Source organism: Ailuropoda melanoleuca, chromosome 10 (genome assembly GCF_002007445.2).
Source record: "Ailuropoda melanoleuca isolate Jingjing chromosome 10, ASM200744v2, whole genome shotgun sequence".
Taxonomy (NCBI): domain Eukaryota; kingdom Metazoa; phylum Chordata; class Mammalia; order Carnivora; family Ursidae; genus Ailuropoda; species Ailuropoda melanoleuca.
In genome coordinates, this window is record NC_048227.1 from 104,527,191 (window position 1) to 104,553,436 (window position 26,246).

The window sequence follows — 26,246 nt, forward strand, 5'->3', positions numbered from 1 at the left end:
GTTCTAAAGTTTCCCATTGGTCCAACAATACTGGGAACCAGAAGGTATTGAAGTTTGTTAATGTCAATCACATAGGCAGCTTCTCGCAGCAGAGAGCAGAGACTGAGAGGGAAACCCGAATGTGTCCACTGCAAGATCTGAGTTATTGAAAGTTCCTCTCATTGTGTTGCTGCTGACTGCTGTAGAGTATTCCCTAGCATATTGCCACCATTTTTTTTTAAGATTTTATTTATTTAGTTGACAGAGACAGCCAGCGAGAGAGGGAACACAAGCAGGGTGAGTGGGAGAGGAAGAAGCAGGCTCATAGCAGAGGTGCCTGATGTGGGGCTTGATCCCATAACGCCGGGATCACGCCCTGAGCCGAAGGCAGACGCTTAACGACTGTGCCACCCAGGCGCCCCTGCCACCACTTTTTACCTAGCCTCTTTTTCAGTGATGAACTCCCAGATTGCTTCCAATGCCTTGTTGCCACAAATAACACTGCAGTCAACTTTCTTGTATATATCTCCTCATGAACTTGATGATTTCTTAGGGCTATCTACCCAGAGAAGAACCGATTGGCCTTAAGTTCATGTGTATACTTAATTGGAATGAAGAGCAGTCTACACTCCCAGAAGCAGCGCACAAGTGTTCCTCTATCTCCACACCCTTGCCAACATTTAGCAACTTCGTAACTTCTACCAATGTAGTAAGTGTAAATGAAGATCCATATAGATAGTATGATACTTTCATGTAAATGTTAAGCATGGAAGCCATACATACTATTTATACATATATCTGCAGTAAAATATAAAAAACTTAGTTGGAAAACTAAATTGGGGATGAGCTCAAAGATTTCAACTTTATGTAAAGTTTTATGTGTATAAAAATAAGGCAGAATATCAATACCTAAACCTATTGCTCTGATGTTAGCCCCTAGACTTACTTGTATGTTCACATTATGATTTTTGCAACTTAATTGAAGTATAAATGATATGCAATGATTCACACTAACTTAAAGTGCACATTTTGATAAATGTTGACATATGTATACAACCACAAAACCATCACCACAATCAAGAAAATGAATGTTCTGTCACCTCCAAAACTTTCCTCTGTTCCCCTAGAAAATCCTCCCTCGCTCTACTTCTGTCTCCAGGCAACCACTGGCTAGCTTTCTGTCACTTTAGATTAGTATGTATGTTCTACAGTTTTACATAAATGTGATAACAGGTACAGTTTTTATTTTATTTTCTGGTGTGCTCTCTTTGATTAAGCATATGATTTTCATATGCAGCCTTCTTGTTGCACATATCAGTAGTTTGTTCCCTTTTATTTCCGAATAGTTTATTCCTGGATAGATATACCATAATTTGTTCATCTCTTTACCTGTCAATTGACATTTGGATTGTTTCCAGTTTGGGACTTTTACAAATAAAGTGGCTATGAACAGTCATGTACAAGTTTTGTTTGGACACATGTTTTTATTTCTTTTGGGGCAATATCTAGAAGTATCAAGACTGAGTTTTATGGTAAGTGGTATCTGTTTACCTTTTTAAGAAATTCCCAAGTAGAATTCCAAGCTGGTCGTACCATTTTACCTGCCCATTATCAGTGTATAAGAGGGCCAGTCGCTCCACATCCTCACTAACCATTTTATATGGCTGTTCCTTTTAATTTTAGCAAGTTTAGTGGATGTATAGTGATATTTCTTTGGTCATTTCCTTGATGACTAATGAAGTTGAGCATCTTTTTATGTACCTCTTTGTGTACTTATGTATCTTCTTTTATGAAGTGTCTACTCAAATATTTTGCCCATTTTTATTGAGCTAATTGTCTTATTGATTTTGTAAGTATTCTTTACATATTTTAGAAAGAATGCTTTGTTTAATATATGCATTTCAAATATTTTATGTCTAATTAGCATTTTCATTTTCTTAAAAATATCTTTTGAAGAGGAAATGTATTTAATTTTGATGAAATCTAATCATTCTTTTCTTTTATGTTTAAATTTTTGTATGCTATCTAATAAAACTTTGCCCACCTCTGAGATCATCTGTGTTATGTTTGTTTTTGTAAAAGTTTCATGTTTTTTAGGTTCTACATTTAGCACTGTGATCAATTTTTAGTTAATTCTGTGTATGATATGAGTTATGAGTTGTTCATTTTTTCTCACACAAATATTAGGTTGATCCAGCATCTTTTGTTGAAAAGATTATCCTTTCCCTATCAACTTGCTTTGGCATCTTCGTCAAAACTTCATTAACTATATACATATGGGTTTATTTCTAGACTCTCTATTCTATTCCTTTGATCTATATGTCTTTATTTTTTACCAATTTCAAACTGTAGATTTATAGCAAGTCTTGAAATCAGGATTGTAAGTCATCCAGGTTTTGTTTCCTATATTGTTTTGGATTTTCTAAGTCCTTGCATTTTTAAATAAATTTTAGAAATTAGCTTACCAATTTTTACAAAAAGGGAGAGAGAAAGAGAGAAAAAACCTGCTGGAGTTTTATTAGAGATTGCAGGGAACTTATAGCTCAACTTGGGGAGAATTGCAGTACAATCCATGAAAATGGTATATCTTTCAAATATTTAGATTTTCTTTGATTTCTGTCAGTAATGTTTTGTAATTTTCAGTGTTGAAGTCATGAATATCTTTTGTTAGATTTGTTCTTAGGTATTTTGTAACTTTTGGCATTACCGTAAATGGAATTATAAAAATGTTCATTTTCCAATATTATGTAGCTTTGAATTTATATAAGAATATAAATAATTTTTTGAAGATTTATTTTCTTATTTGAGAGAGAGAGAGCATGGGGGCAGGGGCAAAGGAAGAAGGAGAGGATCTTAAAAAGACTCCATATTGAGCATGGAGCCCAATATGAGGCTCACTTTCACAACCCTGAGATCATGACCTGGTGAAATCAAGACTCAGATACTTAACCGACTATGCCATCCAGGTGCCCCAAGAATATAAATAATTTTATATTAATGTATATATACTTTCTATAAGTTACTGAATTTATTTATTATTTCTAATAATGCTGTAGATTCCTTGAGATATTTTATGAAAGCAGTTAAATATCTGAACTAGGAAACATTTTACTTCCTTTTCTGATCTTTATGCCTTGTATTTCTTCCTTTTATTTAAATTCAATATTAATGTTGAATAAGTGTGGGAATCCTTGTCTTGTCCTTGATCTCAGGAAAAGCAATTCATCTTTCACTGTTAAGTGTAATATTGTGTATAGGTTTTTCAGAACTGTCCATTATCTGTTTGAGAAATTCCTTACCATTTTTAATTTGTTGGGAGTTTTTATCATGAAGAATATTGATTTTGTACAATTCTATCTCTGCAGTTTTTTTTCTTTCTGTTTTCATTTTATATGGTGAATTACATTGATTTCAAGTTTTAAAAAAGCCTTGAATTTTTAGAATAAACCCCAACTTAGTTATAATGTACTACTCTTCGTATATTTCTGGATTTGATTTGTTATTTTGATGATTTGTGTAACTATTTCATGAGAGATATTTGCAATTTTCACTCTTCAAAAAAACTTTCAGTCAAGTTTTGGTATTATTTTTATACTAGCCTCCTAAAAATTGTTGGTTAGTGATCTCTCCTCTATTTTCTGAAAATATTTATGGAAGTTTGGTGTTATTTCTTCCTTGAATGTTTGATAAAACTCACCAGTAAAACTATCTGTTCCTGGGATTTTCTTTTTTGGGAAAGTTTGTTATAACAAATTGACTTCCACGAATAGATATAGGGCTATTTAGATGGTCTGTTTGTTCATGGGAAATTGTAGTACCTTTTACTATTAAATCTATCTGCGTCATCAAGCTATTGGCATAAAGTTGCTTACAGTATTCTCTTATTATCATTTTCATAACCATAGAGCCTGCTGTGATAACCCTCTTTGCCTTCCTGTTATAGATGATATATGTTATTTTTCTGGGTCAGTGTTGTTAGGAGTTTGGCAATTTTGTGATTTTTCAAAGATTCAGGTTTGTGTTTGTTAAATTCTTTATTGTCTGTTTCTATTTCCTTGATTTCTGCTTTATCTTTATTATTTTTTTCCTCCTACTTACTTTAAGATTACTTTCTCTTATTTGTCTAGTTTCTTAAGATACAACCTTAGGTTAATGATTTTAGGTATTTCTTTTCTAATGCAAGCATTTAGAGTTTAAGTGTCCAAGCATTGTTTTAGCTATATCCCACATATTTTGATATGCCATATTTTATTTCTCATTTTATTCTGTGTTTTCTCATTTCCCTTGTGATTTTGTCTTTGAACCATGAATTGTTTAGAATCGTGTTATTTATTTCCCAGATATGTACAGCTTTTCTAAATATGTTGTTATGGCTTATTTTTGACTTAATTTTGTTGTGGTCAGAGAATACACGCTGTATGATTTTAATGCCTTTAAACTGTTAATGGCCCACATATATGTCTATCTCCGTGAATACACCATGTACACTGGAAAAGAATGTATATTCTGCTGTTGCTAGATGCAGTTCTCTATATATGTCAGTTGTATAAAGGTGACTGATCTTGTTCAGATCTTACTCGTTTTTTGTGTATGTCTATCAACTACTGAAAGAAGTATGTTAAAATCTCCTACTATGATGATGGAATTGTCTATTTCTCCCTGTTAATTTTTGTTTCATGTATTTTGGGTGTTTCTTATTAGGGGCATTCTTGTTTATAATTACAGTGGCCTGATGAATGAGCCCTGTTATCATTATGAAACATCTCTGTCTTGAAATCCATTTTATCTGATATTAAATAGCCATGCCAGACTTAGTATACCTACTGTTTGCATGTTTGATCATGCCCCATCTATTTACTTTCAAACCATCTGTATCTTAATATCTAAAGTGTGTCTCTTGTTGGCAGCATATAGTTAAGTCTTGCTTCTTTTAAATCTACTCTGTCAATATCTGTCTTTTAATTGTCATGTTTAGGCTAGAGATGGTCAAACTTTTTCTTAAAGCCAGATAGTAAATTTGTTAGGTTTTGTAGTTTGAGAGGCAAATTTGAGGGTATTATATAGGTATATATATATATATATATATATATATATATATATATATATATAGCTATTTAAAATGTAACCATTTAGCAATGTAAAACCATTCTTAGATTGTAGGCATGTAAATAAATGAATGAATGAATTAATTAATTAATTAATAGTGATAGGTGAGATTAGGCCTTTGGGCTATAATTTGCCAATCCCTGTTTTATACTGTTAATACCTACTATGATTATCAATATTGTTATTTGGCCCATCATTTTATCATGTTTTCTGCTTGTAGTGTTTTTGTTATTCTGTTCCCCAATATGTTTCCCTTTACTGCTTCCTTTAGGATTATTTGAATATATTAGCATTTCATGTTAATATATTTTTAGATACTGGCTATATCTTTTGTTTTATTTTTGAGGCTGCTTATGGATTATAATATCCATACCTAACCTTTCACAGTCTAGTTAGAATTAATGTTGTGCCACTGATATACGATATAAAAGCCTTGAGACTATACAAGTCCCTTACCACACTCCCCACCTTTGTTATAGTTGTGGTGTGGGTTATATGTACCTACATTGAGAAACTTCACATGACAATGACGTAATTTTAGTGTTAATTAGTCATATGTATTTCAAAGCTCTTAAGAGGAAAATAGTTTTATATTTACCCAGCAATTTATCATTTCTATTGCTCTTCCTTCATTTCTGAAGTTCCAGCTTGCCTCTTACATCATTTGTCTTCAGTTTGTAGAATTCCTCGCTGCATTTCTGGTAAAGCAGGTGTACTGACAATGAATTTTCTTAGTTTTTGTTCATCTGAAAATGTTCTTATTTAGCCTTCACTCTTGAAGGATATTTTCACTGAATTTAGAATTCTGAGTTGCTCTTTCTTTGAGCACTTTAAAGATGCTCTTCTACTGTTTTCTGGCCTCCATAGTTTCTGATGAGAAATCTGCAGTTTGCGAACATTTGAATCATTTTAATGTATTTTTTTTACCCTAGGGGTTTTGAAAAGGTTTTTGTTTATCCTTGGCTTTTAGTGGTGGGATTATTATGTATCCAGGCATGGTTTTTTTCAAGTTATCCTGTCTGTGGCATTTTGAGATTCTTGAATCTATACATTTAATGTATTTCACTGAATTTGTAAGTTTCTGTCTATTATTTCTTCAAACATGCTTTCTTTTCTTCTTTTTTTAACTTTGAAAGCTGAAATTTTTATTTTTAAATAAATTGTAGTCTTTAAAAATAATTTTGATAATAAAGATGATCAACTGAAATAACAATCATATAATCAAGCTAAATGTGGTGGTAACAAAGAGAGCTTCATGTGTAATTAAAACAAATCCCCTGTAGGTATTTGCTTCTAAGCCTTTGATTACTAAATTTCTTTTTTCCTCTCTTTTTTTATAATAATATTTTTTATTTTATTATGTTAGTCACCTTACAGTACATCCCTAGTTTTTGATGTAAAGTTCCATGATTCATTACTTGTGTATAACACCCAGTGCACCATGCAAACATGCTTTCTGCTTTAACCTTTCCCTTTTCCTTCTGGAACTTAAACTACGTATTTATCTCATACTGTACCTTTGGCATTTCGTTATGTTTCATTTGTTTCTTTAAAGTGCTTCCCTTATTACGCTGTTTTTATGATTTTATAGAAACCATGTTCTATGGTCCTGCTCAAGAGACCAATAGTTTCATGAAATTTTCTACTGCCACATATAAGTAAATAAATTTTATAAATGTAGATATTCTCTAAGTCTTGCAGATGGGATTTTCCTTCTTTTTTGTAGTTCTTTTTCATAGGCTCCAGCTGTGTTTTCTTAATTAATTTTTTAGCTTTATTGAGATATAATTCAATATGATATTGTGTAAGTTTAAGATGTACAATGTAGTGATTTTATATATATATATAAAACGTGATTATTATAGTAATCATATATATATGTGATATCACAAAGTGATATTTATATATAAAGTGATTACTTAATAAGGTTAGTTAACACATTTGTCACCTCACACAGTCATAATTTCTTTTATTAAAAAAAGAAGGAAATCCTGCCATTTGTGACAACATGAACAGACCTCAAGGACATTATCCTAAGTGAATTAAGTTGGACAGAGAAAGACAAATACTGTACGATGTCACTTATGTGTGGACTCAAAAAAACAAACAAACAAACAACAGGACTCACAGAAACAGCAGACTGGTGTTTGCCAGGGGTGGGTGGTGGGAGAATGGGTGAAAGTGGTCAAAGGGTACAGATTGTGGTTTTAGTCATTACCTATCCTCAAGCAAAGCAAGTCTTGCAAGAGCTAGTATCTGCCAAGAGACACAAGAGTCATCATCTAGCTTCTTTTAAACACATGGTGATATTGGAGTTCTGACTGCCCACATCCTTTCCATTCACTCTTGCGCACATCTCCTCAGCTTTGCGTACTGTCTCTCTCTGGGGATAATTACTCCAGCAAAAGTGTTTGCAGATAATGAGGTTTTCTGTGAATATGGACAAAATGAAATATATTTATATCGGTAGGCTTTCACTCATGTCTATGTAATCATTCCTGTCATCTTTAGACTGATGTACCATTCTATAAGTGGCAAATGTGTTGACAAGGTGCAAACTGTGTGCTTATGTGATCTAGTTACTTAAATGACCTAAACACCGTGATCAACCTTTTAAGACATAGACAAGTTATTAATCTTCCTTGCCATTTTGTTAGTAGACTATACAATATAGTAGTTTTTAGACCACCAGATATTTTAAGTTAATAACATTCAATAAATTAGAAATCAGTTTTCTTGTTATATGCAACTAATGAATCATCGAACTTTACATCGGAAACCGGGAATGTACTGCATGGTGACTAACATAATATAATAAAAATCATTAAAAAAATGCTTATATCATTTGAAAAAAAAAAGAAATCTGTTTTCTCCTCATCGTAGAAGGAAGCTTATTGTCAGAGGTATCATCTTCCCAGATTAAATTCATTAAAAATGTGGTATTTTAGAAAATTTGACAACATTTTCAGTGACCATGAACTAATAGTAAAGTAAAGGGTAACATCTCTGGAAGTTCATGTGACATCCATATGAATACCAAAGGAACTCATAATTATATATGTAACAATAATGAATATCAAACCAGTGTATAAGAATACACTTAAAGTACTTTGAAAGTTTATGTTCTTATCAAATTTAAGAATGAGACATAAATATAGCTCTTTGGAGCAATTGCAGACACTCAGTGAGTGTTTGTTTCCTGGAATTTCAGGCACTTAACAATGATTTTGAAAACTGAAAAATATACTGACGGTATGCTGGGAAGGGGTGTGTGTATTCAAAAGAGTGATGTTGACTTATAGATATGATTATGAGAAATATTTTTAAGGACTGAATAAAATGACTATCATGCCCAAAGACATTACAACACATGTGTATTAATGCATTATTAAACAACTGAAGAATATAATAAAAAACATTCAGTGGCATAACTAGTGAAAGTATCCAACCCCAAACAGGCTTGGCCAACTACTTAGTAAACTATTCTATTTTACTTTCAAATACAAATTTATTTCTCTACATTCCCCTTTTGTATCACAGAAGAATAATTTTACCATGTTCACAGGTTGTCTTATTAAATTTAATAATTACTATGGTAGTGATTTTGGGTAAAAGGCTGATATTACAAAGATAAGAGAATCCAGGAACACTGACATGGGGCACATAAGATGTGCAGCTGGATGGTTATGACCAAAGAGAGAATCAAGCTCTATAGAAGTGCAAATGAAGGAGAGGAGATAGTTGCAGATTTAGCATTTGAGATGAGCCTTAGAGAATGTAATATTGGGACAAATAGCAGTATAGCAGGTGAATTTTAGGTGAAGAACACAACAGGAGCAAATGCATGGAGACAGAAAAGTACCACTGTGTTTCTGGAAAAAATAAAGATTTGTGGGTGTGTAGAATTTGTGTCTGTGATTTGTGGGAAGTAAGCACAGAGAGGTAACATATAGTCCCTGAGAAGCCAAGACCTAAAGTGATCAGATAAGAAGCTGGTGTCAATTCATGAAAGTAGTGCGTGAGCGCCCAGAAAAAGGACAGACGCTTTTTGAAGTAAGAGTCATCTGAGTCATGCTCCCGTAGAATTGTGTTAAATGGGTTACAGTGAGGAGTAAAGACACAGTGGGGTTCCCAGCTGTGGGTTAATGCGGTGGTGAGGGTGAGTGACAACAACAATTAGTGGCATGGGAAGAGAGGGGAAGCATACGGATGTAATAGGCACCGTGCAAGTGCGATCAGCAGGACCTGTGAGTCAGGTTTCCGGGCTGCGTGTTCACAAGGAATCCTTCTCCAACATGTTATTGTCATTGAATGGGTCAGTATTAATTGAATGAAGGCATTGCACTACATTTTCCTAAACTAGGTTTTTATAGAAAAATGTACCCTCATGTATATGTAGTATTCTATTGTATATGAGCTGTTAATTCATTTAATAACAGGGGCACCTGTATGGCTCAGTCGGTTAAGTGTCTGTCTTTGGCTCAGGTCACAATCTCAGGGTCTGGGGATCAAGTACCACCCCTCGTCTGGCTCCCTGCTCAGTGGGGAGTCTGCTTCTCCCTCTGCACCGCCCCCCCCCCCGCTCATGCGTGCACTCTCTCTCTTGCTCTGCACTCTCTCTCTCAAATAAATAAATAAAATCTTTTTAAAAATTTATTTAAGGTGGTTATAAATATTTTAAACAAAAATGTGCTGTATCATATAAGTAGCTATATAATAAGTCAGCGTGTTGTGCATATATGATATAAATACATACATATTTTGTGAAAATAGTCTGTGGACATCTGCCTGTTTTACAGGGATGACTTCTCTGCAGTGCCAAAGCACAGTGCGGCCCGTTGACCCTAAGTTAGGCTTGGGCACAACCAACTCCTCCAGCCTCATCCCTTTACACCCTTTTCGCTCAACCATCTCTCTGTCCTTTTTCCCAAGCACAGCTGTCAGGTGTTCCTCTTGTTTACTGAAAGAAGGAGGGGAGGCGGGTAGGAGAAAGGGATGAAGGAAGAAAGCCAGGGAAGAAGACAGGAGCTCTGCGTCCACCTTGCTAGCCATATCATCTCAGGCAAGTTAATTAACTCCCTAAAGCTTGAGTATTTTTATTCGTAAAAAGGGAATGATAAGATTGTTATGAAAATTTAAAAATGAATGTATTACGGTATCTGGCATTATATTAGCCAGTTTTGCAGTAGCTGCTCAGACTTGCTCCCACCCTGGTAACCTTACATTTTACTACATATATTCCACTTCCCTTCTCCCTTTGGCTCATTAGTAGAGTTCTTGGATGGGTTGAGATTACCATCGTGCCTGATAGCTATGGCCAGATAAGTAAGTAAAGGAATTGGTACATTTCGGGTATTTATTTCTAGCACTTGCCATGGATTTCAATAAGTCCAGTCAAATTCCCTTACCTGGTCTCTTTTATAACTATTGGCAAATATTTTTAAAAACTGTTGACTGGGTATGGAGTGTGGGCAGTGAGTGTGAAACAGAACAACCTAATGGTTCATGGTGTGAGGATGTTATCTTGGCCTCATAAGTACCCATGAATAACCAGCTACAGGTCATCATATACAAGTAAGTAAAAATACTCTGTCACTTTCAGGAGAGTGTAACAAATAGAAAGGAACTAATTTGGTTATCAAAACTAGTATTTTTAGGCAGCCAAATAGAAGTTAAAGTTCATCAGTCCATATTTAAATTAGAGCTTGTTTTTATTCTAGATAATAGGGAGAACAAAAGTTCTTATTTTTAAATTCTATGGAAATGTGCAAATAAATGCTGTTCATATTATATCTGCCTAAGGCTTTCATAAAAACACAGTTAATTTTCAAAATAATGTATCGATTATATTTTATGTTCATGAGGATAATTTGAAACATATATTTCTACTAAGGGACTTTTGAACTAAGCAGTGGAACAAACTGCAATAATTAGCTGAACTACAAATGAAACTTGAATGTTAATATGTTTTTACATAAACAAGTTCTTGTTACAGAAGCTTGTTTGAGGAACTTAAAATTTTTTTTTATACTCTGCACCTGAATCAACCAGCACTGCCATACAGACCCGGAAGGGACAGGGCATGAAGAAGCATGGGGCCAATCCTACCATGCTGCAGTCTTTCACCCTCTTACACTAGGAGACCAGGTTGAGGGGTAGGGCCTCTATGAAAAATCCCTTCAGTTCTTTCTTCTAACATCCATGGCCGGTGGTCGAGAGGAGGAGCCACTGCTTGACAAGGGGGCCTGACTCCATCCCTGTGCATCTCACTTCCTTCTGGACCTATTTTCCTTATTACTTGCATGCCTGGTGATTTTTGTTATTGGATGCTAAATCTTGTGCATTTTACACGTTTGGTGCCAGATATTTTTGTATGCCCTTAAATATCCTTGAGCATTGTTTTGGGATGCTGTTAAATTACCTGCGAACAGTTTGATCTTTCCAAGACTTTCTTTAAATTCTTAAAATTTACACGGCCATGAGCCTGGTAAATCTAGGGTTGATTTTTCCCTACTACTGAGTCAATATCCATTTGATTCCTCTGCCCAGTGCCTGTTGAATGATGAGGTTTTTCCACCCTGTGTGGTGGAACACAATCTAACCACAGCCCTGTGCCACTGTGAGGAGGGTCTCCCCTGGCTCCCCCCTTCTGGTTTGGGCAGTGTCCTCATTTGCATGTGCAGATCAGTATTAGGCTGAAGACTGTAGCTTTCCAGAGCAAATCTCTCCTTGCCTTTGTCCTGTGAACTGCAGTCCCCTTGACTTCCCAAGATGCCTAGTTCCACCTTCCCCACTCAGCAAGACTGCTGGCCTGGTCTAGGCTCTCCAGCTCTGCACCTAGCAGTGTGCCTCGTAGGGCACCCTCTGGGGGACCCACTGTCCTATACTGCCTAATGCCCAGGATCTGACAGCCATTGTTTTCTATAAGCTATCTTGCTTTTTAATATTTTCAGGAGGGAGAGTAAATCTAGCCCTTGTTACTCCAGCTCGATGGAAGCAGAAGTTGAATTGGTCTGGGGGTACTCAAAATGTTGTCCCTATCGTCAGTTATTTTTAAACAAAGAATGGCATCTTGTTAACGCCATTGTGAAAGGACAGAAGGCAAGATATGGAGACTGTGTGGTAGACTTTTGTGCTGTGATATTACTGGCAAATGATGAGACTTTTAGGGACAACTGGGACCTTGACAATTTTATCAAATGATCCTCCAAAGAAAAAAGTGGCCAGGAAATCAAGTGGTTGTGTTGAACTGGTTTTCACATTTTATTTAACATGTCTGTGTCACATTACTAAGAATTCTTAAAACTCTATCATTGTGTTTACTAGGTATTCAAATGAAGAAGCAACGTAACATTGCTTATCACCTGAGAGAAATTATAAATATTTCAGAACTACTGTGATCCAAAAGAGTAATGATATCAAAATGTAATCACTAGAGGTTTGAAGTCTACAGTCCCGCAAAGAAAAAAGGAAAAAATTCCGAAAAATTAGAGATCAGAGAAAATTTGAGGATAGTATAAAGTTAATGTTATCATGGATTGGATAACATGTTACAAAACTCAAAATTCAAAGACTGGGAACAAAAGAAAACATCTTTCATAATTACTGTTTTTCAAAGGAATAAACCATCACTAATGACCACAGGTGCACAAGAATTTCATAGACTTACTCTAAGCAGTATCCCAGACTTCGATTTATTTTTGAACGTATTACTTTAAATATTTTTGCTATTCAGTCAACATGATTTCATTGCAATGCTTTGTGTGTTTCTAATCTATTATATACATTATGGTTTTGACTTAGCTAATTTCCTAGGGCAAGCATTGCTTTGCAGTCTTTAAAATTATACTTGGGGATGAGGGGTCATGTTGGCACTGGATCCTGCCAAGCAGATGATATTATGGAAAATTTGCCATATCATCCAAAAGATGAATAATGCCTCACCAGTTGATTTTGTACTTTGGTTACTTACAGTGTATATTATATTGTCTTTGTTTAAACATGTGCTCTAAATCTTGCTTCTGTTGATAGACTGTCTTGAGAAATATCCCTGTATTATACAAAAGCAAATAGTTCCTTTGAAAAGTATAGATCTGTAATTGTTAAAGAATACCTTGCTTTTTAGTTTCACTGTGGAGAGACCTACTCACTGTCATGTTCCTACTAAGATGTGCGTTTATAAAATATTTTAGAAATCATGCATGTATAAGAGTGAGTTAGGTGTTAAGGACAAGAGAAAAGAGAGAAGTCAAGGACAACTTCTAAGCTTCCGACTTCTATTTGTGGGTGAGTAGTGTGGCTGCAGAGGGGAACATAGGAGAAAGGATAAGTTTCTGGTGAGAACAGATAGATGAGTTGAATTTAGAATATGTTTAATTTGAAAGTACCAGTTAGGGTAGCAGAGAGATATATCAATTTGGACCTCAACTGAAAGATCTGGGCCAGTGTTGCTATCAGAATGGATGGTGAAGAATGGGGTAGGCTATGTGGAGCTGTGTTATCTAATAGTAATACAATGTGACCCACATAGGTAATCTTAAATTCTTCTAATAACCACATTTAAAAAGCAAAATGAAACTGGTAAAGTTAATTTTAATGAGATTAGCCCAATATATTCAAAATATCTTCTGAACATTGAGGATGTGGCACTAGTTACATTTCAAGTGCTCTTGGCCACATGTAGCTATTGGCAGCTGCTCTAGAGTCTGCAGGTGTAGAGTGAGAAAGAGTTGTAAACACACCTGGGTGAATCCCCAAATCTAAAGAATGGGGAGAAGACCCTAACACAGAGGTTAAGAGGGGTCTCTCCAGATTCCAGCTTGTCCACAAGAAGAACGCAGCATCTTCAAGTCTACCTCCCGGATTCTCCATAGCATGAAACATTCAAGGTCAGGTCTGAGAGACGGTCTTCTTCCATCACTAACCCTGGCCTCACTCCCAAAACCAGCATCCATTCTGAGAAAGGACGTCTTCTCCCCAGGTTGCAAGTGAGCTTGTGACCTTTCAACCTGAGACTTACCAGCCATCTTAATCAATGCAGTATAACATGGTGTCATCCCTACGACAATAACTGTCCCCATTTAGTAACGTATCCTGTTCTCAGCTGCACCAAGACTTGGAATCAAGCAAGTGAGAATCTGGGACAAGTATAAGAAACAGTACCACTCCCTTGCTTAGCACTTTGTGGCTCATTTGTAGCTATTTACATCCAAAGCCTCATGTGGGCCCAGAGCCAACAGTTCCAGAGACCCAAGGATCCTGGAGAAGGGGGGAAAAAGAGAGTTAACTAAGCTTCTTCTTTTGGTCTCTCTCTATCTCTTACTCTTCCCTCCTGCTCTACTCAATTTTCTCCTCTTTCTGCTCAATTTCCAAGTCTTTGTCTCTCCTTTTTCCACCTGTTTTCTCTTCTCCCATTTCTGTTGTTTTCTCCCATTCTTTGTTCTTATTTCTTTCCCATTTATTGTTCCCTTTATTTTCAATGTCCTAGATTTTATTTTGTACTTTATACATATATATGTAAATATTTAAGTGTCTTGGAGAGAAAGTTTTCTTTAATAATTGTTGGCGTAATAAAAAAGATGCACATTTTCAGGTAGGTATGTTTACTTAGCTGATTCTAACACGGACTGGAAATGCATGTTTCATGATCTGTTGTATTACTGAACACTGTTTTGTGTGCTGGCTTTTATTTTATTTTTATTTAGGCAATATTTTAAAACTATAATTACATTTAAGTTGTTAATTTGCAAAATTCATTTAGTGCCTGCTGTCAGTCTTTTTCTTAAATTAAGAACCATGCAATAAATTAGTTCATACTGGTAATTATATTTTCTGAAATTATTGAAGCAAATCAAAACTAGAATGTCAAAGTATTTTCTCAAATGAAGCTGAACCAAACCCGTAATTTAAGTTTGTTGCTAATTCTAATTGCATATAAACACTCCTTATAATAGCCTTAGAATAGATTTCTCTACCTCTTCTGGGTCATGGATCTTGAGCTTTGGAATATTACAATGGAAAAGAAGCACCAAAAGCAAATTTTTCAAATATCTCATTTTACAGATTTTTTTGCTGAAGCTCAGAGAGGTGCCCTAATGTGCCCAAGGTCAGACACAAAGTTAGAAGCAGAGGTAGGTTTAGAAGAGAAGAAATGAACTCGAACTTGGTGGCCCCTGCTGTGTCCTAGGCAAGTCAGGGACCAGATGCATACTCGGCACAGGTTCCTTGACTCCAGTTCCGTTTCCATGTTCTAGATCTGGCGTCTGTAGTAGGTAATTCTCTATGTTCTTATTCTTGCTCTCGATCTCTCTCTCTCTCAATCTTTCAATCTCTCCATCTCTTTCACTAATTGAAACCAGAATGAAGCAAAAAGAGTAAGGGAACTACTTCCCTGAGAATTAGGTAGGGTCAGAAAGGAACTTATTTCTTTAAAAGACATGAAAATAACACCTAGAGTTCCTCCCAGCTTGGCTCCCAGCCTGGACTAGTAACCAGTACTCTGGGCGGGCCTCGTTTCTCATCATTGGCAGACTCCGGTGACTCTTTGTCCTTTTTCTGGGTTTTGTTTTTGTGGGTTGCTTTGTGGATTTTTAAAAACATTATGAAGTGGTAAAGTGTTATGAAGAAAGACAGTGTCACCAGCCATCATCGTATTGCTTTGGCACACAAGACCATTTTATTCTACATCTGTAAGCGGAGAGAAAGAGTTTTTATTAAACTATCAGAAACTGTAATACACGCCATAAAGAATGTTTTAGAACGCAGAGTTTGTTTTTAAGTAAAACTGCATGGATAAATGTACACATTCTTAATGAGTGTAGGAAACCTGTTTCTCTTTCAGCCCATGCATGTGACTGCAGACATGGGATCTTCCACCCGGTGGCCCCACGTCTCCCAGCCTTTTAGGGCCACCCTGTCTTTTATCGTTAAGTACAGTAGCTCCAGCCCTCATCCCATGTGCTGTGAGAAATGTGGCGGCTCTTTCCCTCCTTTTGCTTCTCCCACAGCTCCCAGGTTTTATAAGGGGTTATTTAGTGTCTTCCGACTCCCTTTCTCAGACTTCCCTCACACGATGCCCTCTTTTATTCATTCCCCTAAAGCACAAGGAGCACGGGACTTTTACTGAGGGTTTGGGGAAATACGTGGAGGCTAGAACACATCACAGTAAAAGGAAATTGATTTAAAATTAAATATTAGACACAAGTCTCCAAACAATTTGCCCATGATTTCCTGACATCAGGAGGGCTGTGTTTGTTTGTTTGTTTTTTTAATTGTTTGGCCTATTATGTGTCCTTTAAGCCTCTTGGACTTCTCAGCTCCCCTCTAGCTCTAAAACCCTTTCTTACCCTCTGTGTAGCTGCAGATTTGAATCCCAGTGGCTGCTCCTTTCCCTGTGGAACACCTAAGTTATTTGACTCTGACCTCGGGCTAGACTAGGCCCCCTTTGAAGAACCAAAATTGAAGCTTCAGTTAACAGTCTACTGCTGCTTGTCAACTCTTAACACCAAAAAATATATATAAATAAAAAAATCCTTTGGAACTTTGAAATTATAGTTTGTTTTTTAACATGATCAAATTCCTAGGCAGATTTCTTCTTTAGTTAGAAGAGAATGGTTGGTGGATAGAAAGAGTTACTCTCCTCATACACTGGAGAGGATTATTTACAGTTTGGGAAAATTATCAGCCAATATCACTCTCAATATTACTGTCCATTCTCGATCTCTTCTTCGGGGGGACACATGTAACAAAGTATACATATCACCTACTGTCTTTTCTTTGGTTTCTATCCATTTTCCCTTGTTTGTCTGAATATTCGGTACTGACCGGTTTCCCCATTTATTAATCCTCTGTTCAGTATGGCTAATCAGCTCCTAAACCTACCTGATGAATTCCTAATTTCAAATTATAGTGGTGTTCTTCGGACCTAGAATTTCTATTTGATTATTTTTATATGTTCCAGCTCTTCGATGAAATTCTTCACATTCTCTACTCTTTTGTACATATTATAATTACTTAAAGTCCTTATTTACCATGATATCTAATCCACCTATCGATCACTTTTACTCTTGCCTTTTGGTCATTTGGTCCTGGTTCTGGTATAATTGGTAATATTTGATCGAATGTCAAACTTGAAAATTTTTGAGGCTCTGGATGATATATTTTCTCCAGAGATATTATACATTTTTAAGTGGCAAATAGTGTATGGATAGATCCATACATGAGGCAGAACTTCAATCAGATTCTTTAGGGCTGTGATTTAGGCTTCCCAAGGGCTGTAATGTTTCCAATTTCCTTTACTCCTAGGGCCTAGCTCTTCGGAAGATGCACCCGAAAGACGGGCCTCTGCTAGGTATCCTTCTTTTGCTAGACCCTGCACTCCTGGCATCTTCAGCATTGCTAAAGTGTTTAAATCTCATCGTAGATTTTTAGCCTCTTAACAAGCTGTGTGCATGGTTTCTAGGCCTCTCTCCTGGGCAGGTGCAGCTGAGGATGTGGCAAATGTCTCAAGGGGAAATTGCATGAGATGTTGGGCTTACTTTCCTGTGCTTCCCTTTTCTCCACGATTTTGTAGCTGCAAGTTCTAGTCACCAAAATAGCCTGAATTCCAGTATTTTTTTCCAACCCAGTGAGTCTGACAGAAGCTCTAGGCCACTGCTTTCTGTTCAGTCTCTGTGCCCTACAAAGTGAATTGGAATATATTTTAAGAAAGAAAATCATTGGTGAATTTAGGCAATTTCTTTCTTTCTGGTACTTTGGCCTTTCTGTCCTAGATGACTTGATTACTGTCTAATGCCTTCAAAAAGCTTGTTTTTGCATTTTATATAAACATTGTATTTGCTTTGAGTAGTAGGGTTAATTCCAGAAGTGAAAATCCTTTCATATTAATTATTTTTCCTTGCCTCTAGTCTTCCTGCCCCACAATTCACAGAATAACATGTTTCTGAAACCTCAACTATCTACAGCCATTAAACTCTATTCTTCTTAGCAAGAAATATCCAGGAAGATTAATACAAATATAATTTTTGTATGTATATTTATCCTTGTAATGTATCTATGTTTGTATATCTGTCTTTTATATTCTGTCATTCTTGTGCCCTTGGAAATGCATACACTGGGCTTGTGGAAGTTTGAATTTCTCTTAGCATTTTTCACAGCTTTTTACCATTTTACTGCTTAACATCTTAGTTTAAATATATTTTTAAAAATTAAAGTTTGTAAATTCATGACAAAACCTCTTATGTTTTTAATCATTCATGTCTTCCCACAAAATTCTTGAATTTCTGTATACGTGTGTTTGGAGGTCACAGTGAACATAGTGATAGAACTCTACGACACCTTGGCCAAAGCACTTGAGATGTACTAGAGTTCCATCAGCAAAGGAAAAGGACTCCTCTACTCTGCTAGTAAAGCTCTGTCGAATTCTTGGTCCACAATGGATGGAAAGGCCCAAGTGATTTGTGTATGTCACTTCATTTTTCTTCCTTGCCTTAAACATATTTAATGCTCAGTTAAAACAAGTAGATATAAATGCATTAGAAGAAGCATAAAAACTCAAACTTCAGATTAACCTTAGTCTTGAAAGAAGATTTGCCTCACAATACTATTATTTTATACTTTTTATACTTTTTAAAAATACTGTTGTTTAGGAATTTTTTATTGAGGTATAATTAACATATTAGTTTCGGTGTATAACTTAATTGAATATTTGTATACACTGCAAAATGAGCACTGTGCTATCTAGTTACCATCCATCACCATATAGAGTTACGAAATTTTTTATCTTGTGAAGAGAACTTTTAAGATTTACTCTCTTGGCAACTTTCAAATACATACTACAATATTATTGACTATAGTCACCATGCTGTACATTACATCCCAAGTGCATTACAACCCATGACTTATTTATTTTAAACCTGGAAGTTTGAATGTCCATTGACAGATGAATGGATAAAGAATATGTGGTGTGTATATATTATAAATGTGTGTGTGTTTATACATAATATATATAATGGAAGAATAATACTCAGCCATAAAAAAAGAACAAAATTGGACCTTGAAGGTATTATGCTAAGTAATATAAGTCAGACAGAGAGAAATATTGTTTGATCTCACTTATATGTGGAATCTAAAAAAACAGAACAGACAACAAAATAAAACTCAGAGATGCAGAGAACAGAGTGGTGTTTGCCATGGGGAGTGGTTTTGGGGGATGGGCAAAATAGGTGAAAGGGGTCAGGAGGCACAAACTGCCAGTTATACAATGAACAGGTCATGAAGATGTTTAGATTGGTTTTTTTTTTAATTAAGAAATTGCATCATCCATCTTCATGAAAACAGTCATTTTGAGTTCCATTTTTTCATTGAACGCTTTTATTTCTGTGAATTGTGTTTTCCTAACATGAGATACATTGTGGGAAAATAGTTATTAAGCATTAGTGAGCAGATCGTATTTTGTACAGGGAATCACATGTCTCCTCTTCCCCAAATTAAAAATGCCCTGGGTTTGGAAATATGTCCATTACTCAATTTTTTCCTCATTATTTAAAACACATCCATCTTTTCTAAACTATTTGCTCTTTGTGAACAAATTAAGGGAAAAATACTATAAATATTTCATTATTCCAGGATTTAATCCAAACTGATTTTTTTTAAGTTAATATAATATATGTGGAAAAGAATTCAATATAAGGACTCAAAATATTCTTCCAATGTGGAAAGGGCTAATAGATAAAAAGGAAAACCCAGACAGAGTAAGGAAGACAAGCCGCTTGGTGAAAATAAATAAACTTGCTTTAGTTCATAGAGAAAACAAGTAAATAAACAGCGGGTGAGTAAAATATAGCTTTTAAATTTATATAAGAAAAAGAAACTCAAGCTGAAACAGATGGCATGTTTAATTTTTCCCTGAATAGATGAGATGAAGGATTTTTTGCTCTTAAAAAGAAATCGAATCTCGCATGGAACAGTGATGGTTGATGGTGTGCATTTCCCCTGTAAGTTGGGTGGCATTTATTTTTTTTATATTCCAATTTCTTTTTTTTTTTTTTAACCCCAATTCATCAGTTACTGGGTTGCAAACATTCCAGAGATAATTCAGTATTCTTTCAACTGACAGTTTTTAAAAAGCAAGTCTGTTCAGGCTCTTGCCCTTGTAGTCTCCCCAGAACTAGTGAGAAGTGGGAGATTTCTCCAGCAGCTGAACAGCATTCCTGGCCTTAACCCCCCAGCATCTTTGCTTTGAGATTCCAAGAATTCTGCTCTGCTTTCCAGGTTTCTGCTGGTAAATCCTCAGAGAAGTACCCTGTGCATTTCACCAGCTAGGAATGAGATCTATTGTTAAATGCATGTCAGTAAAGCTCCCCCATAGATGAATGTAAAAAGATGGAGTGGTGATTTTTTTTTTCTCTATTCTGCTGAGAATCATTAAAGATGGAGAATATTTTCTAGTAAACTAGCTCTTCCCTCTGTGTGTTGTGAGAAACTGTTTATTGGTTACTAACCTGGTCTCTTATTGTAGGACAGTGTTCAGGGAAAACTCATTTTTAAAAATTACACAGTACATTTTTGTTGTAGGTCGTGAAGTGGTTTGAACTTACTTGTATCCAATTTTTTGCCTTCAGCAGCTCAAGTATTCAAACTTGGGAACCCCTTGCTGCTATCTAGCTTACTGAATTTTCATAATATAACTCTTTCCTCTTTAATGCAAAATATCCTAACAGACTCTTCCCTCAGAAACCACTTTAAAGAAATCTAAGGAATGGGGGTAGTTCAATAGATAAATAGCACCGTTCCCCCGCGGGGAGTGAGTTCACATATCTTGATCGGATCTCTTAGTCTCTTGTGAACAGCAGTCCAGAATACTGAACTGTATGAATAATTCCACTGTTCGGCATGATTGATAGTCTTGGCTCAGGAGAGTCCCAGAACTGAACTAACAACCACACTAAATTGTATCACATCTTTAAAGGAGATAGCCCTGTTTAGCAAGGGCCCGGTTGCCGGAAAGGGTCACCGTGAGGAACCCCCCCACCTGTAGCGCGTGACTGGCTGGAGGACGCTTCCAGCTCCTGGGCTCATCCCTGAATCAGGTTGCGCGGCTCCTACTGCACCGAATGATTTATTTTCTTCTCCGGGCCTGCTTCTAGCTTTGACATTTTTTGCATGCGATATTATATCTACTGATAAATACGTGAATTTTTCTTGCTAAATAATTTGTCTCTAGCAATGATAAGAAATACCCGTATTTCAAATATAGAAGAATATTCCTATGTGGCTGTGTCCACGTGTGTTCTTTGGCATCCAAAAATTCACTGCATTTATTTACCTGCTATTTAGCTATTAAAAAAAAAATAAATAAAGGGATGGAACCTGGGGAATCCAATGGGGTTTACTGCTTTAATTTAAAGAATGAAGAGTGTCATAACTGCACTGAAAATATACTTTCCTTCTAACCTCTATTTAATGAATTATGTTTATTGCCTTTTAGGCTCTATGGTGACAGTAGTTAAGGAGGGGCTCCAACAGAAATCAATATAAAAAGTATGGCTTTGGCAAGCAACATTACTTTAATACTTTCGAATTCTTAAGCTTTTGCTGAATGACATCTCAATTTTCAGGCTTAATTAAATTCCTTAAATGGTATCGAAAGAGCTTCTTTTGAATGTATAGAGTATAGATGAGTCAGTGGAAGAAAAATAACTTAAAAGACTATAAAATAAGTATTCTGAAATAAAATGAACTTTTTTTCTGAAAAAGTAACATAAAGCAATAAATTTTATCTAGTAAAAATAGAAAATTTAAGGTAAATTCCTCCCAATAATGTTAGGGTCCAAATGACCTTGAGATTATTCTCTGCCTGTCAAGCTAACGTATCAGTTCCTCTGGAACTGTCTGGAACTGCAATACTACTTGACTGACAAAGCTTTTTCTCCTTCTCTCCCTCTCTCTCTCTTTCTCTCTCTCTCTCTCTCGTATTGTTGTACTACCACATGCCAATCATCCGTGATGAAACAGGAGAGAAGGTTGGCGCATTCTAGTCTCAAGCCTAAATTCACTTTTTCTGTACCTTTGCAGAATTTCTGATGCGTCTATAGGCCATGGTTTTGTTTTGCCATGACACAGGCAAAAACCCAGAAATTGAAAATAATATATGAACTTTTTGATACTACCCTTAAAAATTCTGTTCACAATAAAGGTCAATAAAGATGAAATAATGCTGTGGAATAACAATTTTTATTTTTAAAAGGTCTAATATAGGAGAACCAAATAGCTGTAATCTCAGTATTTTTTGCATGGTTTTAATTTACTAATTGAAAAATAAATAAAACCATATGAAATAATAATTGCTTTTCCTGTGGATAAGTGTATTAAAAAGGGACACTCATCTTAAAAATCGTGCTTATTGTACATTATCGTATAATCTAGCAAGTGAGAGATTGCTTGCACATGTTGGAACGAGACATCTCAAAGCAGTAGTCTATTTTAATGTATTTTAAATTAATTTTTCAGCTGCATTAGAAAGAGAAGGACGGCTTGGTTGTTTAGCTGTCATGCTAGTGAAGCAGGCATCGTGAAACGCCTGCCCTTTTCTGTTCAACATGAGAAATGTAGGTAATGTGTGAAAGTTTATCTCCACCTTCCTTTCCTTGGGCTTACAGGCTGGGGAAAAAAGCTAAAAAATTTCCTGATTTTAAAAAAATAACCCTGAGTTTCTCACTTTAGAAATGATCACACCAAATATTTAAACATGATCTCTATGATTGTGCAAACTTTTAGCCTCAGACACCAGACCATTATAGCAGTGTTTCTGGCGTCCGGTGCTACATAATGTTTCCCACTAATTAATTTGGAGTGATTTTCTTCACTGCCTTATTAACATTCATTCATTAACTGAACAAGTTTTGAAGCTTACCATGTATTAGGCTTTGTGCTGAAATGAATGAAACTGTACGGGTGAATGAAAATCTTATGTCAAAGAAATTATTAAAAAATAAATCTTGTGTCAAGTGGCTTATAGGTGAGTATGGGAAGATAGCAAGAGTAATCAAGTAAATGCAATGCTTTAGCAAGTGTGTTTTTTGACCCTTAATCCTGCAAATTGGTTGTTACAGTACTTTTTAGAGATAATTGTTGACTACTCATATCATAGATGTTTTTGCCTTTCATAAGTTAAGGATTAACCTGATGTTACTAATTGAGAACACTACCAAAAAATGAACTTAGGATGGTAATTAACCCATCATGATAAATCAATTAGGGACCAGTAGCATCTGGTAATACTAGGGCACTAGAAATATACTAGCTTTTGTGTAAACAGAACCAATAACCCTTATTCCATGTTGTAGTACCTGGACTTAGAGATCAAATTATTTTGACATTACCTATAGTTGTTCACACTTAAAGGAAAGAATGCCACAGATAAGTGAAATCAAGAGAGAGAGAAAAGGAATAAGAAAAAGCAAAATGGGCAGTTGACTGAATGGGTAAGCAGCTGGGTTCATAAACAGGAAAAAGGGGAAAGTATTTCAAATTCCCGCAGCAGACTGGAAATCTGCTTTAATATTGTATTTATATTTCCTGGGAATGCATAGAAATGACATGTTATTTATTTACAATACTGAGCCTGTCACGAAGTTCCAAGATTCACTGCAGGGCATCCTTCTGAGTCTAGTCAGAGCGGAAGTGGGAGGTGGGGTCACAGTCTCAGACACGCACCTGTAGGGTCCGGTCAGAACCACACTCCCAGCCTTTCCCTTGTGTGTGATCTCTGCTGCTTCCAGTTCCTTTCTGGGCTTTTCCTCTGCCAGGCTATGACAATGTGGTGTGGAGCCACCCAGTGTAGACAGAGCAAGTCTCCGTGGGGGAGGCAGAGAAAGCCTGGGGGACGCGACTGCTCCTCTCTCCAGCCATTTCCCCTTTGCTGGGAGCACAAGCCCAGCACATACATGGTAGCTCTGGCGTAGTCTGCTACTCGAACCACTGATGTCTCACGTTAAAGCGTGACACACCGTGGAAGGCAGTGCCAAAGACATTGTGGGGAATATTACGTGCTGCAAAACATCGTGATCTTCTCAGCACGAGGATCCCATTGGGTGGGGATCATTCTCTTTCATCAACATGTTCTTGTCAGTATTTTGGGTTATTTTCCTTTTAACCACCCTATATTGTCAAACTACTCTTAATCAGCTTCCGTTGACAAACAGCATCGTCAGCCTTTACCAGGATAAGATAAAATGTCCATCAGTCCGATGTTATTGTGTTGGTTTCCCAGGGCTGCCATAACAATGGAAGTTTATCATCTCACTGTTCTGGTGGCTGGCAGTCTGACATCCAGGTGTCAGCAGGGCTTTGCTCCCTCTGAAACCCTCAGGGGAGGACAGCTCCTGGCCCCTTCCGGAGTCTGGTAGCCCCAGACATTCCTTGGCTTGTGGCAGCATCTCCCCAGTCTTCACATGGCGTTCTCCCCATGTCTCTGCATGTAGTCTTCCTTCTGCGTGTGCATCTCTGTATCTGAATTTCCCCTTTTTATAAGGACGCCTGTCATATTGAACTAGGACCTAGCCTTCTATGACCTCCTCTTAACCTGACTGCATTTGCAAAGACTAGTTCCAAATAAGGTCACATTCTGAGGTCCTATGGAGCTACAACTTAACTCATAATAGTTATTCAAGTTGTTCAAGTTAGCTTACTTCTTTATATCACCAGTAAAGTTTTATCGCATTTTTAATGTGGATTTCAAGTACATGTCAGGTGATGCTTTAGAAACACAAGCTATGTAACTTTGTTAGTGAAAGGTGAAAATGAAAACAAGCAAACATAAAACCAGTGATTTCAAGGTAGGCTCCACAGACAGACAGACTTGGGTTCTAATCTCACTTCTGCTACTCACTAGCAGTATGACATTAGGCTTAGCCTTTCTTTGGGCCTCAGTGTCCTCATCTGTAAAATGGGAGTGATGGTCCTCACCTTATAAAGGAAACTAAGGAATTAATTGAGGGAATTAAGTTACTTGATCCAAGTTAAATACTTAGCATAGTGTCTTGCACATAGTCAATACTCTATATTAGTGTTATGATTTTTGCTTCTGGCAAAAATCTTGATTAGTCTTAGTAGAATATCAAAATATACCCTATGATGTGTTCTCTCATATGTCCTCTTTTTGCCTTGTAAATCCTGTTCACTAAAACATGGGTAAGCAAACCTGAATCTCACCTTGCCACCTGTCACCATTCTACCGGTGCGGGTAGGCTTACTTGTGAATAGACTGGAATTGGAAGACTGGACAGACGATACTGAGCACCACAGGCCCAGTGTGGTAGAGGACCCTGGGATGTCAGAAAAGCTGAGAATGGAGGAAGCAGGTGTGGGAAATGGCAATAGTTAAGGTGGCAAGAGGTCAATAATCCAAGGATCAGAAATAGGCATCCAGCAGTGCTCGTTCCTAGGTACAGGGTGAACCTGAGGCTGGTGTGTGTGGCGACCTAGGCCCAGAGGCGCGTTCAAGAAACAACTGGTGGAAATTAAAGCCATTCAGTTTTAGGTAAAATTGAGTATGGGTGAGGCTGGAGACAAACATTCTCAGAGAGGCTTATAAGCATCATCAGAAGAGGTGCCAAGTTACCAAGCATCACCTGGCCTGACCATGGGATTTGAGAAAGAATGAGGGGGCAACCTCTATGATTTGATCTCAGGAATATGATGCAGGTCCTGAGAGACTCATCAATCCTTTCTTACCCCTTAATTGATGTCCTCGACTTCAAAACATTCTACATAACTTATGCTGGTTGATACTCTAAAACTACCCTTGTAGAAAGGGAATACCCTTCACTCTGTTACTAATCATTGATTCCAATTATGGTTTTGCATTACTGAAGTGCGAGTTTTGACAGGGAAGGGAGCATGAAGATATGTGGCATCTGAATTAGGAGCGATCCCAGTGCAGGAGAAGCGTCATGCATCCCCAGCTTCATCTTTCGAACACAGGCAGCCTTACCAGAAAATCGGGGACAGAGCTCTGCTCCCTTTGTGTGGCCGTAAAAATCATATTATAAACGTTGGTTATGCTCTTAGGTAGCATACAGAAGCCATTGTAAATATTTGTGTGACTAAAATATAATGCATTTACTCTAAGAACGACAAAAACAAGTTTGTCAAAGGTTCAG

At 36.5% G+C, this 26,246-nt stretch overlaps 1 protein-coding gene across 1 annotated transcript in view; it reads left to right on the forward strand.

Annotated features, from left to right (window-relative positions):
* PACRG (parkin coregulated) overlaps positions 1 to 26,246 on the forward strand; it is a 505,932-nt gene that overhangs the window by 159,775 nt on the left and 319,911 nt on the right. The window lies entirely within an intron of this gene.